The sequence below is a fragment of the Pseudophryne corroboree genome, chromosome 3 (genome assembly GCF_028390025.1).
Source record: "Pseudophryne corroboree isolate aPseCor3 chromosome 3, aPseCor3.hap2, whole genome shotgun sequence".
Taxonomy (NCBI): Eukaryota; Metazoa; Chordata; class Amphibia; order Anura; family Myobatrachidae; genus Pseudophryne; species Pseudophryne corroboree.
In genome coordinates, this window is record NC_086446.1 from 448,124,302 (window position 1) to 448,143,168 (window position 18,867).

The 18,867-nt window shown below is 44.7% G+C and overlaps 1 protein-coding gene across 2 annotated transcripts in view; it reads left to right on the forward strand.

Annotated features, from left to right (window-relative positions):
- Positions 1 to 332: 332 nt before the first annotated feature.
- ZNFX1 (zinc finger NFX1-type containing 1) overlaps positions 333 to 18,867 on the forward strand; it is a 162,973-nt gene continuing 144,438 nt past the window's right edge. For both annotated transcript variants that reach the window (XM_063960516.1, XM_063960517.1), the window contains exon 1: positions 333 to 348. The gene's annotated coding sequence lies outside the window, so the exon portion shown is untranslated. The remainder of the gene's footprint in view (positions 349 to 18,867) is intronic.

Consider the following 18,867-nt stretch of genomic DNA (forward strand, 5'->3'; position numbering starts at 1 on the left):
GCTTGATTCACTTAGTCCTAAAGGTCTTAATGAAAATAGTGGTTTGCATAGTTTTTTATAATCCCCATCTCTTTGTGCATTATATGGTAAATTTTGTACTTTGTTTTATATAGTAGTCTGTGCTGTAAGATTCATAGCAGCACTGGACTTATGTCAAGTTGATGGATATTTATTATATTTTCCTTTACGGTTTACCTGTAACATCTGAAGCACTGTTACATTGTAGAAACATTGTTTACAGCTGTCTCTATGGTGATGGGTTGCACGGTGACGTCATCAATCCGCGCACAGCAGAACGGAGGAGGCCGGCGGCGGGAAGCGGCATGGTGAGGGTGAGCACTTAAAATGGTGAGTTTGTGTCTGTATTGTTTTATGCCCTGACGAAAAAGCGAACTGCTTTGAAACGTTGGCAACAACTTGCAGTGTCTCGTCTCATTTGTTCTGAGTGCCGCCGTTTAAGACTGCTACATGTGGGGAGCTGCCATACTCTCCTAATTACGGAAGGCAACAGACGAAGTAACTCCATTTGTGCTGAGAGTGCCGGGCCACACGCAATATATGTTATATATATATATATATATATATATATATATATATGGATGTGGTTAAGACCTAATTCCGCGCTAATGAGTGAGCTTCAACCTTAAGACGTACCCTCTGTTAGCTGGGGTACTGAGGTAGGATACAAGAAACAAAAAAATGTCTAAGGGAGCTGTGTAATTGTAACTTTAGATGTAGGTTCTTTTCCAAGATTATTTGACCACAGAATCATTAAAATAAATTTATTCACATATTGTCCTTGAACAGTACATTTGCAGTGAGTAATGTGTACCTGACAAAGTTTAAAATACAGACTTTGATACACAACCTGACATAAAAATTCTAAATGAATTCATCCAATGATGTCTTTCAATGAATGTCTGATGTTCTCACATCTGAACCTCAACCCAACGCGTTTCGTCCCAAAGGACTTCATCAGGGGTTCATATCAATAGATGTTGAAAGGGCTCTATGGGATCAATAACCGATTTATCAGTAATGCTGTTCCCACAGGGATATCAGTATGGAAATAACACAACAAGAACGTTGAATTCGTCCGTATTGGACAATGAATCAGGCCAATATAAAAATGTCATAAAAGATCTCAATGCTGTATTCTCTACCAGTTATAACCACAACTATGTTGGTCAGGCTTTGTGGTCTGACATGCTCTACAGAACAGCAGTCTCTGCTGTTCTGGAGAGCCTGTCAGACCACAAAGCCTGACCAACATAGTTGTGGTTATAACTGGTAGAGAATACAGCATTGAGATCCCTTTATGACATTTTTATATTAGATTAGATTCCCTCACAATGGTTGGTGACGCATTCCTTTGTGGGATGCAGTCCCTTAAACTAGTTCGATACCGTTCTTTTTTCCTTTTCTGTGCAGATGGAAGGTGAAAAGGTAAGTGTTCTGCAGCCTTGTTAGGTTCGCAGAAGCGGATGTCGTTTTCTGTTTCTCACACATCCACCACATGGTGCTGAATCTACCTGCCTGGACCCCACTCCAGTGGGGACTCGTCTGCTACCTTTCAGTTAGTCCGGGAATAGACCAGGACCCGTGAGTTAGTGATAGAATCCTGAGGGGGGCTGTCTGGAGTTACAGATGGTTTCCCTCACTGATTTTCTGATAGATCTTACCGTTTCCCCTCTGGAAGGGGAGGTAATACGTGACGCCACACCAGAGGTGCGTCAGGTTCAGGGCCTTGTACTCCTGTCTCGTTTATAAAAAAAAATAAGTTTACATGCGTTGTTCTACGCATTCAGATTACCTGGAGGGATAGCCAGGATGGTCTTTGCCATTTCACAGGGGTGATGGTAGTATGATGGTTTTCTTTCAATAGTAAGAGCCATTGTTATTCTGCACTGAGATGTTCACCTGATTGAGGCGAGGTCAAGAAACAAGTGGTGCAAATCGTTATTTTTTTTCTCTGATTGTTCTTCAACACAGGGAAGGGCTGTTGTTCCCAACGACCCAGATGTCGGAGGTGGTATCAGGGTAGATACTGAACGGTTGAGGTTCTGTGTTTTCCTGTGGAAAGAGGTCTGAGGATCCTGAGTCGGATTAGATTTGCAGTGCCAATCCATCTATATGTTCCGTTGATGAAGAAGTTGGGTGCGGCCTAAGAGGCCTTTTCGGTGAGCAGGTCAATTGCCAGAGTGGTTTTCACGGGACCTGTTGGGAATGTGGTCCGGGTCTCACCGGCACATGCACCGGAATATAATTTTAATGGCCAGGATATCGCTCCTGTGGTGTCTGCTCAGTTCTCACCTCCTAAAGGGACGAAGGTTCGGGATCCAGGATTAGATCCTGGTGTCCATGTATGCAGATCTCCGAGGCTGGGGAGCAGTCCTTGCATGGGAAGTATTTCCAGAGGAAAAGGTCAAGCTGCGAAGCTTGTCTACACTGAGCTTTTTTTGAAGTAAGAGCTATTTTCAACGAACATATTCTTCGTGATCTGCCCATATTAATTCTGTCGGACGACTTGGCAGCAGTGGCGTAAGTAAGCCGCTACGGCGGAACAAGGAGCAAAGCGACAATGTCAGAAGCTAAAATAGTTTTCCGCTGGGTGGAGAGACTGGTGAACGTTATATTAGCAGTCGTAGTTCCGGACGTAAACGACGGAGAAAGATTTCCTCTGCAGACGCGCTCTCCATCCGGGAGAAATACTGTCTTCATCGAGAAGTTTTACAGAAGTGACAAGTCTTTGAGGAGTGCCTCAATTGGGCATGTTGGCATCTCGCCTCAACGAGAGACCTCAGGAGTATGGTTCCAGGTCAAGGGACTCTCAAGCTATAGCAGTGGACGCCCTCGCGACACCTTGGGTGTTTTCAGTCGGTCTATGTGTCCCCTCCCTTTTAACTCTGCTGACGGTGATAAACGTAAGAAGAACAGAGGTTCTGGCGATCCTTATTGTTCCGGTCTAGCCAAGGAGGGCTTAGTATCCAGTTCTTCAAAATTTATTCATAGAAGATCCCTGGCTCCTTCCTCTACGGGAGGAACTGTTACAGCAAGATCCGGGCGTGTTTCAGGACTTACCGCGGCTGCGTTTGATGGCGTGGCGGTTGAACGCCATATCTTAGTCCGATCGGGTATTCCAAGTGAGGTAATTTCCACACTTCTTCAGGCTAAAAATGAAGTAACGGCGAAGCCTTAACACCGTATTTGGCGTTAATATGTGTCTTGGGGTAAATCTAAGAAGCTTCCTACGGCGGATTTTCAGCTGAGTCGTTCTTCTCCATTCTTTGCAAGCAAGTGTGGAGGCGGGCCTACAGTTAGGCTCCGTTTCAGGGCAGTTTTGGCCTTGTAAATTTTCTTAAAAAAAAAAAAAAGAGTTGGCCTCCTTTCCGGAAGTTCAGACTTTCGTGAAAGGAGTTCTACACATCCAACCTCCATGTGTGCTCCATTGGCACAGTGGGCTCTTGACGTGGTGTTGCGTTTCTTGTGTCTCACTGATTGGGACCTTTATTACAGGTTGTGTTAAAATTTCTCTCTTGGAGAGTGGTCATGCTTTTGCTTTTTGGGCGACCGCAAGGCGGTTGTCGGAAGTAGCGGCTTTGTCTCACAGGAGCCCCTGTTTGATCTTCCAAGTGGATAGATTTGAGAACTCGGATAATAGTTCTGCCGAAAAGGGTTTGCAGGGTTTATCAAAATCCTGCCTAGTTTAATGCAGGTGGTAATTTCAGTATTGGCTGATTCAATGTCTCTCGATGTAGTCAGGGCTTTGAAGGTTTATGTCGCCAATTGGGCTCAGTTTGGGGTAACAGAGGCTCTCAGCGTGCTTGGGGCCCCTGCGTCTCTGCAGTCCGCTACACGCTGGATCTGTGATACGATTCGGTGTGCTGGTTCTACGGCTGGATTGCCGTTACCGGAGTTGGGGGAGAACCATTCTACTAGGAAGATGGACTCTTCTTGGGCGGATGCACGAGGCGTCTCGGCGGGTTACCTTTGCCGAGCGGCTAATTGGTCGGGTTTCAAACACCTGTGCTAAGCTCTACAAGTTTGATACCCTGGATGATGGGGACCTCATGTTTGCTCAATCGGTGCTGCAGAGTCGTCCGCACTCTCCTGCCCGTTCTGGAGCTTTGGTATAGACCCCATGGTCCTTTTGGAGTCCCCAGCATCCTCTAGAACGTAAGAGAAAATAGGATTTTAGTACCTACCGGTAAATCCTTTTCTCCTAGTCCGTAGAGGATGCTGGGCGCCCGTCCCAGTGCGTACTGTGTCTGCAGTTATTGATTTTGGTTGCACTTTGTGGTGTTTCTTCTCTGTCAGGCTTTCGCTGACCTTGTTCATGCTATGGCATGTGGTTTATTATTATTGGTGGGGTTGACACACTGGTTATGTTACATATTCTCTCAGCGTATGGCTGTATGGTTTTCATACCGTGGGCTGGTATTCTGTTGAAGGCCATGTCTTGCGGTATGTTCGTGGTGTGAGCTGGTATGACACTCACGGTGTTTAAATTATAAATTCTTTCCTCGAAATGTCCGTCTCTCCTGGGCACAGTTTTCTAACTGAGGTCTGGGGGAGGGGCATAGAGGGAGGAGCCAGTTCACACCCAGTTTAAGTCTTTATAGTGTGCCCAAGCTCCTGCGGATCCGTCTATACCCCATGGTCCTTTTGGAGTCCCCAGCATCCTCTACGGACTAGGAGAAAAGGATTTACCGGTAGGTACTAAAATCCTATTATCACTTATCACTACAGAAACATTACCACAACGGTTATCCGGAATTTTATCTAATTATTGGAACATTACAGCGGCACTATCTTTTGGGGAACTGTTACTATTACAATAAGGAGACATATATACCAATTGTGTCCCTTTTTGTTTATTGAATATTAACCTCGAGGATCTTACTCATTTTTATCAATATCTAACTGTTATTGTGTATTTGTTTATTGCAAATGGTGGATGTGTCTTTATAAGTGTACTATTAACCCAGTCTGTACCAATCCATAAGGGTTAATTCCTTTAATACATTTTTTCTATATATTATTATTCTGCTTACGCTCCCTATTCTTCTTTTCTTTTTCCTATGGCTTTACAGGGTCGCTAATACCCTGTTTTTTTGGGAGCAGCGAACAGATCAGGGCCGGAGCTTCCACTAGGCAGCTTTAGGCAGCTGCCTAGGGGCGCCGGGACCTGAGGGGGCGGCCTGCAACCGTTGCCTGAAAAAGGTTGCATGGTCCTACCTTTCACAGCAGCTGCAATCCCCCAGAGCTCTTATCTTACAGTAACTGCTAAGCTCCCACATTGCAGCCTCCAGCTCCACCTCCACCCGGCACAGGCAGTAACTTTGACAGCTCCTGAAGTCCTGGCTGGGGGTGACATGCAGCACTGCTCTTTATTCCAGGCTCTTTCACAGACTACTCAGGGGCAGATTTATTAATCTCGGTGAAGTGATAAAGTGGAAGGTGATAAAGGACCAGCCAATCAGATTTTAACTTCCATGTCACAGGCTGGGTTTGAAAAATGACAATTAGGAGCTGAATGGCTGGTACTTTATCTCCATCCACTTTATCACTTCACCGAGCTTAATAAATCTGCCCCACAGTCCCAACTCTGCACTGCAGCATGCAGGTACGGTGGCTGTACAGTGCATTCTCTGCATTGATAAGGAAAGAGGGCGAGAGCAGCAGTGTGGTGGTGGGGGTGGGGATGGGGGGGATGAGGAGCAGGCATGCACACAGTCTGGGGGGATGAGCAGCACCATGCACACAGATGGTGGGGCAGGATAGAACAGCAGACATTTATCAGCGTAAGGGGGAGGGGGTGAGAGCAGCATGCCTTTCATCTGAAGGGTGGGTAGGGGGAAGGGGCAGTAGGCAGAAGTTTTGCCTAGGGTGTCGAGAAACCTTGCACCGGCCCTGGAACAGATTAATTAGCAAAGGTTGTCTGTGTATCATATGCGCCTTGAATTTTTCTTCTGAGTCCAGAAAGCAGACAGGAACAACACCCTCTTCCTCTAACACCAGAAAATGACCACAGCAAGCACTGAGCTCTGGAACCCAGCAGACTAAATGAGGAAATATCAGGTGCTGTCCATGTTGATAATAATTGATATATTAACCAACACCTGACCACATCACAGGAGGTCAGCACATCAGGTAAGACTAAGGGGTATATTCAATTTCTGTCTGAAAGACAGCAGTTTCCGACAGGTTTAGGTCGGAAGGGGGCTGTTTTTTTTTCTGACAAGTCGGGAATTCCCGACTTGTCGGAAAACACATTGTCGGATTAGCTGCAGATCTACGTGTTCCGCGGCCAAATCCGACAGGTTTTGGCCCCGGTTCCGACAATGTCAATCCAACTTTTTTTAAAGTCGGATTGACATTGATGGAACGGGGAGATGAGCCAAGGGAGCGGGGACACGTCAGACAGCGAGCATGTGACGGTGACCATGTGAGGAGAGGAGCGGGGACGGGTGAGTAGTGGAGCGTGGATGGGTGAGGAGAGGAGCGGGCCGGGTGAGGAGAGGAAACAACAGCAGCAGAACGGACAGATACCGGCGCTCAGCATAGAGGACCCGCCCGCAGGACGTGACAGCATGGGTTTTGAGCGGCTTCTGCCTCCCCATGTACTTGTGACAGTTGTCGGGAGTGTCCAAATCCGACAGTCAGATTTGGCCACTCACTGAATACTGACCTGTATTGAATACACCCCTTAAGGTGCATACACACGGTGAGATATTGACTATCTCTGATTTTGACTTTGCGATTTCCCCTGAACTCTCCGGAGTCCTGAACCACCGATACAGACTATCTTTACTTGAGATTTTGACTAAGTGCCAATTTTGACTATACTATGTACTAGATTGTATACAATATAGTCAGATTGACTTACCGCACACACGGTTCGATTTGCACTAGATAGTCAAAATCATAAGGTTACATTGCACCGTGTGTATGCACCTTTATACTACAGTCAAACAAAGGAGGCATGATGACCCCTAGTGGCAGAGAAAAATACTACAAGAAAACATGGCAGAACAGAACAAACACAAACAGTTCATAATATTCCACACGTTAGTGCATTGTGTGATCGCCAATCAGGCCCCCTTTTAATTGAAAAATAATCTATGACCCCTTTAAACTAGAAGGTGGCAGAGGGCAATAAGCAGAGGGTGACAAGGAAGGCTGAGGGGTGACAGGCAGAGGGTTATGGGCAGAGACAAATGGTAACGAACAGGGTGAAAGGCAGAAAATGCTGGGGAGAGGCAGGGGGAGACAGGGAAAGTCAAAGGGTGACCGAGATAAAGGTTGACAGGTAGGGAAAGGGTGATGGGCAGCAGGTAAGGGTGAGAGGTTGATAGGCCAAGGCAAAGGGTTATGGGCAGAGGGTAACAGGTAGTGGATGACTGGGAGAAGGTGGCAGGCACAGGCAAAGGTTGACAGGTAGAGGCTGATGGGGAGATGTTGACAGGTAGCGGGTGACGGGGAGAGGGTGATAGGCAGGGGCAAAGGGTGATGGGAAGAGGCAGAGGGTAACAAGTAGGGGGTGACAGGTAGAGGGTAACAGGGAGAAGGTGGCAGGCACAGGCAAATGGTGATAGGTAGAGGGTGATGAACAGAGGGTTACATGCAAGCAGGGAGACAAACAATAACAGTCATGTGGGAAGGTGGAGAAGGAAAGGGTTGTAACTGGGTAATAGCTAACACTAAGGGGGGTATTCAATTGTTTGAAAAGTCAGTTGGGTGTCTGTTTTATCCTATCTAATAGACATGAAAAAACAGACACCCAACTGACTTTTCAAACAACTGAATTCCACACTCTGGGGCTAATTTAGACCTGATCGCTGCTGTGCGTGTTCGCAGGTCTGAAGTGCGCCGGCGCATGCCAGACAGCCGACGGCTGTCTTAGACCTACGATCGCCTCTGCCTGATTGACAGGCAAAGGCAGGAGGGAGCGGGCCAGTGGTGTTTGGCCGCTGTTTAGGGGGTGCTGTTCGGGCAACGCAGGCGTGCCCAGACCATTGGGGTGGCCTCCCGCGGCGACTGCATGACGTGACATGCAGCCGCTGTGACCCGAGCAGCGACAAATAGCTCCCTGCCAACACGCAGGAGCTGCGCTGGTGGGGAGCTACTCTACCAGTACTATAGCATCACCACTGTGCAATGCTTTTGTACTTGTGCAACGGGGCGGGGCCTGACATGTGGGGCGTCCCCCCGCATGTCAGGGAAGCTGTTCGTAGATGTGCTAAATTTAGCACATCTACGATCAGGTCTGAATCACCCCTACGTCTCTCCAGATGGGTGTTGGAATCCAAGGTACAGTAAAGGGAAATCCAGGTACATACCAGTGTAAGGCTTATTCATGTATCCAAAGAGTTCTTTAATGGTTCAGTTTATGGGTGGACCTGCAGTAGTCATGGCAGCAGCACCCTGGAAAGTCAGCAGCCAGTCACAGCCAGTGTAAGCTGTAACGGGGGACTCAGTGAAAGCTGTGGCCAGGGGGGACTCCGTTTACCATGCAGCAGCGGTCGGGTGTGCCGTGAACAGTGTATTAGTGACTGGCGGAATCTGGCTGAGCTCTCCACACGGTAGGGGGATAGTCCAGCTGTCCAGGACTCATCACCAGCACAAGCCATCGCAGCTTCTCACCGCTACTATGCTACGTTGTGGTTAGTTTTCATGACCCTATCTAGATGAGAGCAGCTGCTAGGTGGGACCCTTTCTAGATGACCCTATCCGGATGGTTAGCAGCTGCCGATCAGAGATGGGGGTGCTGGTGAGCCCCTTACTCCCTACGGGCCTCGATGCAATGCATCGGCTGTATTGCCAGTAAGTCCGACTCTGGTACAGATACTGACATTATTGCATTGTAACAGATTGCCATAAATGCATAGGACCTGATTAAGAGGTGGATGCTGCTGCATATGCGCTAGCATCTGTAATATGTAAATATTAGTTTCAGCCTTCCCATTGTATACTAGCTTGTGCCTCAATGTGCAAGCTCCGAGACACCCACTTTCAGCACCTGTTCGCACTGTAACCAATGCCATACTTGCCTACTTTATTCATCTCCTCTCCGTCAGAAGCCTGTAGAAGATGCTGCTGACAGCTTTGGGGGTGAGGCCAGTCTCCGCGTTATTAGATACTGTGCCCGATGTGGAAAGATGCTGTCGTTTGCAGGGAGGGGTGGGGCTAAAATTATGCATTATCTCTCCATCCTGCCCACTTCCACTAGGAAGTATGTGGTGGGGTGGACTACCCAAAAAATCAGGAGACTCCAGCAACTTCCGATACAGTAGGCAAGTATGGCAGTAACACTGCCTATGGTTCTAAAAAATCCACCATGGCATGGACCCTCAATGATTGCACGTGCACTATGGCAGGTGAAGGTTCTCCATCTGAACAAGGCAATTTTTTTGCATCCACTTCAGGTCATCACCCAGAAACGCCCATCACTTTTCTGCTCTATTTCTGATCCCATGTGAGCCGTATGCAACAGTGCCTTTGTGTGTACATGCAAGGTGACCAATGCGCCATCTGGATTTTTAGAATTCCTTGCACATGCACATTAGCAAGTAATTGCTCAAATACGTGATCATCGGAATGTGGGGAACCCCCCCCCCCCCCCCCCCCCCCCTTGTTTCTTGCTTAAAATAACCCCTCCCTTTCAGCACCTGAGGGGTATTACTAGATTGATTGAGCAGCTACCATTGGTTCCTGTAGTGCTATTAGAGGATCTAAAGGTGACATTAGGAGAGCTGTCTCTCAATTTAGATATATTTTTGTATGTGCCATTATCATGTAGCATAACATTAGGTAGTTGTATGGCCCAGAGTGGGTGCTGTTATCATGCAATGTAGGGACCTCTAGTATCACAGACGCCGTGAAATGATCTAAAGGCTTAACCATATTTTTGGAAATATATGTAACTAATATCTCTGAATTCTCTATTACCATATAGTGTTGAAGTCTTGTTACTGATACTCCTTGGTATGCTAGTGAAAATCCCCCATTTCTTTCGTGATCATCAGCCTTAGGTGCAGTTTACATGCACCTCTGAATCAATCCCATAAACGTTACTTCAATATTTATATCAGTGGTTGAAGAGGGAATTTAGAAGGGCCAGGATTGGAAATGTGAGATGGATGGCAGGAGCCTGGTAACCAGACAGGCACCCAAATGTTTTTAAGGATATTGATTGCAAAATATTAGATGCTTTCTAACACTATAACAGTATAAGATACATTACTTGAAATGATGCAAGACTATGTGACCTATGTCCCTCATCTATTCTGTGTCTAGTTACCTCTCACCTATGTCCCTCCAGTAATCACTAATTTCTGCTCTGTATCTTCCCTTTCCTACATGTCTCCCAAGTTCCTTATCTCTCTCATGTCTTTATGCACCTACTGTATATTTTTCCCCTGTGTCCCTTCTGTGATGTTAGTGTATTAGAATGCTTAATATTTGTAGACACTCCCTTACTAATCTGTGTAAGCCTGAATCTTCAGTATTGGTCCCTGGGACCAGGGGGATGCTGGGAAGTGGGTGGTCCAGTGTGCAGTGTGCCTGGAGTTGGTGAGGGAATAAAAAGCACAGCAGTGAACTCACATGTCTCTGTGTCCTGATGACTGGATTTACAAACATATGAACAAAACATGGTGTCAGAAGAAGTTTAACTTGGACTGCTAGTGCTCTCAGAGTGTGAAAGAATCCTGCAGAAGTCTGTAAGGCTGTGATACTTGGTGTCTGCAAAGCCTGCCGTGTGCAGCTCTCTTCAAACAGTGAGTAACCATGGATAAACTGGCTCCTCCAACCGGCATGCTGATGTCTGGTAACTTGTCTGAAAACTGGAAACGATTTAAGCAAAGGTTTAATATATATCTTGCTGCATGTGGAGCTGATACAGAAGCTGACAAAACGAAGGCATCCATTTTCCTCCATGTGATAGGAGAGGATGTGTTGGACATTTATAATAGTTTTCAGTTTGCTGATGGGCAGAATATGGTCCTATCTTCTATAATGCAAAAGTTTGAAGATTACTTTGTGCCAAGGAAAAATCAGACATATGAAAGATATAAGTGTTTCACGTGATCAGAAGTCTGTAGATGGATTTGAGCAGTATGTTACAGAGCTGCAATCACTCAGTAAAACCTGTGAGTTTGGTGATTTCAAGGATTCACTGATTAGAGATCGTATTGTCTGTGGAATACCTGATAATGGACTCAGAGAGAGATTGCTGAGAGAGCAAGACCTAAGGGTGTGTACACACGGTGAGATCCCTGCTATGTTCGATTTTGACTATGCGATTTCCCTTGAACTCCCCCAGAGCCCAGATAGCACAGATTGTACAGATTTTGACTATCTGTGCTTAAGATTTTGTCTATGTACGATTTTGACTAAGTGCCAATTTTGACTATACTTTGTACTAGATTGTACACTAGATAGTCAAGATTGACTTGCCTGCACAGTCTGTCTAGCCTTACGATACCGACCCCACGGGAGCGCGCATCAGGATCGAATCTGTATCGCAAGCTGCCTAGTACCATGAGATATGCACTAACTTTTCATAAGATTTTGACTATATAGTCAAAATCTCACAGATTTATCTCACCGTGTGTACACACCCTAACACTAGAAAAGGCAGTGACTATGTGCAGATCTGCAGAAATAACTAGATTTCAAGCCAAAACATTACACAAGGAAGCTGATGCTGATGTACATGTGGTGCAGAACACAGAGCCAAGCAAACCTCCATCCTCAAGAATGAAGCAGTCTAAGCCACAGTCTAATAAGGAAATGTGTAGTAGATGTGGAAATGCTCACAATCCTAAAATGTGCCCGGCTTATGGTAAAACCTGCATGAAATGTGGTAGACTTAATCACTTTGCCAAATGCTGTAAAATGAAAAGTAAAACAACCACTGTGCATGCTGTTAAACAAACAGAGGAATTATTTGTGGATTGCAATGAACTTTGCAGTGCAGATAAGAAAGAATGGATTGTCCCTTTAACTGTGAACGAGATTGTCATTCTCTTTAAGCTTGATACTGGCGCGCAGGTGAATTTAATATTGTTTCAAGACTATTTAAGACTTTTAGAGGTAAACCTAAAATTCATCCAGCCAAAGTGAAAGTTACAGCGTACACTGGGGAGGAAATTCCTGTGAAAGGTACATGCTTAGTGACACTGAAATATAAGGGACAACAGTTTAAAACCTCTCTACTGATTGTGGATAAAAATGTGCAACCGATTCTAGGATTAAATTCCTGTGAGAAACTAAGCTTGCTAAAGAAAGTTTTTATGGTGACATCACAAGTAGAAGATGACTGCAAATCGATGTTTACAGAATACAGAGACTTGTTTGAAGGTCTAGGTTGTTTGCCTGGAGAGCATACAATAAATATAGACACACAAATTTCTTCAGTGATACACCCCTGTAGAAAAGTGCCGTTTGCGCTGAGAGAAAAACTGAAACAAGAGTTAAATCGCATGGAAACCTTGGGTGTGATACAGAAAGTTGATGAGCCTACTGAATGGGTAAGCTCCTTAGTAATTGTTGAAAAGAAAAATGGACAACTCAGAATATGTCTAGACCCCAGAGATTTAAACAAAGATATTAAACGAGAACATTTCAAACTACCAACCAGAGATGAAATCATGTGCAATTTGCGGGAGCAAAATTGTTCAGTAAATTGGACGCATCTTCAGGATTCTGGCAAATGAAGCTAGATGAGGCCAGCTCAAAGCTTTGTACATTTAATACACCAGAAGGTCGATACAGATTTCTTGGACTACCATATGGAATATTGTCTGCTCCAGAAGTATGTCACAAAAAGATACACATGATTTTTGAACATATTCCAGGTGTTGAAACAATGATGGATGACATTATTGTCTGGGGATCTACAAAGGAAGAACATGATTCTAGATTGAGACAAGTAATGGAACTTGTCAAGAAAGTGAATCTAAAGCTAAACAAGGACAAATGTGAATTTGGTGTGAATACACTTACCTTTATGGGCGACGTGGTCTCGGATCAAGGTGTAAAACCAGGCCCAAGGAAAATATCAGCCATAGTAAATATGGAACGTCCTAACAACAAAGACGACGTCAGAAGATTCCTAGGATAGATTACTTAGGAAAGTTTATTTCTCAACTCTCTGAACGAACAGCCTCTCTTAGATGGTTGCTGGACAAAGATAACGAGTGGATGTGGTCACATGAACAAGAAGAAAGTTTGCAAAACTTGAAACAGATCATTACAGAGCAACCAGTGCTAAAATTCTTTGATCCTGCGAAAAGAATAAGAATTTCAGCAGATGCTTTGCAATTTGGCCTAGGCTTAGTGCTGTTACAAGAACATGAGGATACATGGCAACCAGTAATCTATGCATCAAGAGCACTGACAAGTGCTGAAACAAAGTATGCTCAGATAGAAAAAAAACTTCTAGCGATCACATATGCATGTGAGCGATTTCATCAGTTTGTGTATGGTCAAACATTTACAGTGGAAACTGACCACAAGCCATTGGTAGCTATCATGACTAAATCATTACATGACTGTCCCATGAGAATTCAACAAATGCTTATCAGACTACAGAAATATGATGTACACTTGCTGTACTGTCCTGGCAAATACATGTACATTGCTGATACACTTTCTCGTGCTGTGGACAAAAGTGAAGGTTCCAAAAGTCTGATGGATGAAGAGATAGAAGCCTATGTTAATTTGATTGTAGCTTCTCTACCAGTGTCTCTTGCAAGACAAGAACAGATTAGGAAAGAAACTGAGACAGATGACACAATGAAAGTGTTGAAAGATATCATTCTGAAAGGTTGGCCAGCAGAAAAACATGCGTGCCCGCTGTCTTTCCATGATTATTGGATGTACCGCAGTGACCTTACAGTTGTCGATGGTATTATTTACAAAGGCAATAGGTTTGTCATACCTGCACAACTAAGAAAAACTATGCTGTGCAAGATACACGAAGGCCACTTACGAGAAGAAAAATGTAAGCAGAGAGCGCGTGAAGTTATGTATTGGCCAAGAATGAACCAAGACATAGCACAGACTACAGCTACATGTGAATTATGTCTTACGTATAGACCGAAACAACAAGTCAAGCCACTGAGTACTCACGCAGTGCCAGAGAGACCATACCAGAAAGTTGGCGCAGATTTGTTTGATTGTAATGGGAAAACGTACATTGTCGTGACTGATTATTACTCTAACTACCCTGAGGTGAAGACACTACATACAACTACTAGTAAAGCCGTAATCAATTGCATGAAGTCAATCTTTGCAAGGCATGGTGTTCCTATGGAAGTGTTCACTGACAATGGTCCTCAGTTTTACAGTGCTGAATTTAGACAATTTGCTGATGAGTGGGAATTTGTCCATACTAGGTCAAGTCCCCACTATCCACGCTCAAATGGGTTGGTGGAAAGTTCAGTAAAAACTGTAAAGAGTCTCATGAAAAAAGCTCAAGAAGGTAAAGAAGATTTCTACAAAAGTCTTTTAATCTACCGCAGTACACCTTTACAGAATGGACTTTCTCCTGCACAAATGCTGATGGGAAGGAGGATTAGAGAAAATCTCCCGTTACATGATGAACTGCTTAATATACATAACTCAGCGTTGGTCAGACTGAGTAAGGAACGTCAACAGGCGAAACAGAAACTGTTCCATGACAGGCGAGCAAAAAGCTTATCTGATCTAAAATCGGGTGACCAAGTCCGTCTCAGAGATCACGAGAAAGGTATTTGGGTGCAGAAAGGTATTGTGCAAGCAAAAGTAGCACCAAGATCTTATACTATATGTACAGAGCATGGAACGGAAGTAAGAAGAAATCGGGTGGATTTAAGATCTCAACCTAACCATAATGAATACAACATGACTGAAGAATACCGTTCATCTGACATGTATGATGATCCTGATAATGGTGAACAAACCACGATTCTAGAAAGGTCCAACATGGTCGATGAAGCACAGACTGTGTATGAAAGACCCAAAAGGGAAATACGCAGACCTGAGAGACTCATTGAAACGTGTTAGATGATGTTCTTAATATGACGTTGTTAATTGTTGCATTGAAGCGTATAGGGCTTATCTTTAAAGAAAAGAGGATGTGATGTTAGTGTATTAGAATGCTTAATATTTGTAGACACTCCCTTACTAATATGTGTATGCCTGAATCTTCAGTGATGGTCCCTGGGACCAGGGGGATGCTGGGAAGTGGGTGGTCCAGTGTGCAGTGTTTCTGGAGTTGGTAAGGGAATAAAGCAGCACAGCAGTGAACTCGCATGTCTCTGTGTCCTGATGACTGGATTTACAAACATATGAACAAAACACCTTAAACTTTCTGTTATTTCTCCCATGTTCCTTCACCTGGTCTTATATCTTTTATATGTCCACTTCCCATTTTCTTGTTAGTTTCCTTTACATATCCACTCTCCCCATGTGCCCCTGCCTACATTTGAGGTAATACCTCATTTGAGGTAAATGCCTCTCCACCTGCTTCACTAATGTCATGAGGAACTCCTCTCTCCCTCTCCATGGGCTCTCCTTTGAGCATCATCCCTTCTTCCATAATAAGAAAAGACTTTAACATACAATCATTGGACCAATTTGCCAATAATCGGCTGCTTGACCTGTTTTATTGTATAGTGTGTATAAACGATTGTTTCTGTGTTTTGCGATAAACTCAATAAATCATGGTCAGAAACACAATCCTTTGATTATCTGATTGATTGGCCTAAGCTGTCCATTACTACATCATCCTCTGTGCGGGTAGGAACATGCAACTTCAGTGTGTTGTGGCAGAAAATTGGTTACTTAAAAAAAATAAATCACTTTGTGTGTAATTCAGATATTGGGGGCCTTTGATTTGTCAAAAACTCAATTGTTGGGATGACTAAAAATCAGACAGCTTTAGTGATGGCCAGATTGCAAAAGAAATAGAATAGTAGTCCAACAGCATAGTAAAGCTAAATGTATCCCTACAGAACACTATAGGGGTGTTCAATTAGCGGTGGGGTTTACCCCGCAACTAATTGCCAGCAAAAATCCCTGAGGCATGGGGAAAGGCTATTCAAATAAATTGCCTTTTTTTCCACGCCGAAAACTCTAGATTCATGCGCAGAAACTCACTGATTCCGCGTAAACGGTGGAAACAATGGTGTTTTTTTCCCATGCACGACCCGATTTTGAGTTTTTCTTTTTAATGTGGAGTAATGGATTTACAGGGTTCAGTCCTTCTGTGGGGATTCACACGTGGGGGATTCACTGCTGATTGAATACCTCTGGTGCAGCAATTAGTGTAGCTAATTGAATTCCCTCCTAAGGGCCTGATTCTGATTTAGAGGGTAAAACAAAACAAAAAAAAAGCAAGTAACTTTGTATCTGGAAGAAACCATGTTGCAATGCAAGGGGAGCAAATACTTTATATTTTTCCTGTGCTGGGTAAATACTGTCTGCTTTTGCATGTGGCCCTCATAACAAACTAGGGGGGTGATTCAGACCTGATCGTTGCTGTGTATTTTCACACAGCGAGCGATCATGGATAGACTGTGCATGCGTATGCACCGCAATGCGCACGCGCGTCGACAAACAACAACAGGCATCGCCGAACAGCAACAGACTGGTGCGAAAATTTCAATCGCATAGCCATTCGCATGCTGATTGACAGGAAGAGGCCATTTGTAGGTGGTAACTGACCGTTTTTTGGGAGTGTCAGAGAAAATGCAGGCGTTCCCAAGCGTTTTCAGGGAGGGTGTGTGACGTCAGCTCTGGACCCGATCAGGCTGTTCTCGTCGCCCTGTAGGAGTAAGTCCTGGGCTGTGCACACACTGCACACAGTAGAAAAATCATTCAGTGGTGAGTGATTTGCAGCTGTCCGCTGACTGAGAGATTTTTTTGCAGGTCGGCGTACACATGCAATCGCACACTTGCATGGCAAATATACACTACCCTTGGGGGGCGACTATCTGAATGCAGCACAACAAATTTAGCAGTCCAGCGATCAGGTCTGAATCACCCCCAAAGTTTGTTATTTGAGTAGACCAAACAACTAACATAGTTAAAGTGCAATACCGATTACAATTCTTTTTTAAAAACCTCAAAAATATACACAAAAACTGCAAACCAAACATAAAAAGAAGACCATCAGAGTCATGAACATGTGATAATCTTTCTAATACAAAACCACAAAAGAAACTGCTTACAACCAGGTTGTCATTAAGGAAAAAGAAAAGTAAAAATAGAAAATAGAAGAAGGAAAAAGAGAGAAAAGAAAAAAAAAAGAAAAAGATGCAGTGGGGGAAGTGTAAAGGGGAGGGGGGATGGGGGGGGGGGGGGTAAAGCAGAGAGGTCAGCAGAGACCAGGAGTGACAAGAGACTGCGATTGGAAGCAGGTGGACCATGTCGTCTGAAACTTACAGAGTAACAAACTGATTATTTTTGCAAACGTGACATATTCCATTGAAGCAATAAAGTTAATCTTTGCCACAAGTGCAGTCAGCGTGGAAGGATGATGATCTTTCCAGTGTTTAGCATTTAGGGATTTAGTTGTATTGCATGTGTGGATGAGCAATTTACCCTGAAATATAGTGAGCCCAGAAAATAGGAATTTAATACCTACCGGTAATTCCTTTTCTCGTAGTGGATACTGGGGTTCTGTACTTTAGTACCATGGGGTATAGATCGGGTCCAGTGGAGCCTGGCACTTTAAACCTTTTAGTGTATGTATGTGTGTGCTGGCTCCTCCCCTCTATGCCCCTCCTACCAGATACAGTCTAGGAAAACTGTGCCCGAGGAGACGGACTTATCATGAGAGAAGGAATAAATACAACACCGGTGAGGCAACAAGCCAACACACAACGAAAATCGTAAGAAGGGCGCTAACCAGAACAGAGGATAACAACACCAACCAAACTAGGATATCAAAGCCATCCCAACAACCAACGAGGACTGCAATGGCGGGCCAACCAAATACTTACATAGGCAAGCAGGATCGAAGCACTGAGGCGGGCGCCCAGTATCCACTACGGACTATGAGAGAAGGAATTACCGGTAGGTATTAAATTCTTATTTTCTCTTACGTCCTAGTGGATACTTTAGTACCATGGGGAAGTCCCAAAGCTTCCAAACAGGTGGGAGAGTGCTGAGACCCCTGCAAAACCGCCTGACCGAACGGAAGGTCATCCTTGGCCAAGGTATCGAACCTATAGAATTTAACAAACATGTTCGAACCAGACCAAGTAGCAGCTCGGCACAACTGCCAAGCTGAGACACCCCAGGCAGCTGCCCAGGAAGAACCCACTGACCATGTTGAGTGGGCCCTAACAGACGTCGGCAATGGCAGAGCCGCTGAAGTATAGGCCTGTTGAATGGTCAACCTGAGCCAGCGAGCAATAGATTGCTTAGAAGCCGGCCGACCAATCTTGGAGGCATTATAAAGGACAAACAGCGAGTCAGATTTCCGATGACGGGCCATCCGTTTGACAAATCTTCAGAGCCCTGACCACATCCAAGGACTCAGGACCAATGGAAGCGTCAGACAACACTGGAACCACAATAGGTTCATTCACATGAAAAGCTGACACCACTTTTGGCAAAAACTGAGGACGGGTCCGAAGTTCTGCCCTGTCTTCATGAAATATCAAATAAGGGCTCTTACAGGATAAGCGCCCCAATTCAGAGACACGTCTGGCAGAAGCCAACACCAACAACATCACCGTCTTCCAGGTGAAAATTTTTAATTCCACCCTATGTAAGGGTTCAAACCAGTCCGATTGAAGAAAGGCCAGAACCACACTGAGATCCCACGGAGCCGTGGGAGGTACAAAGGGTGGTTGCATATGAAGAACT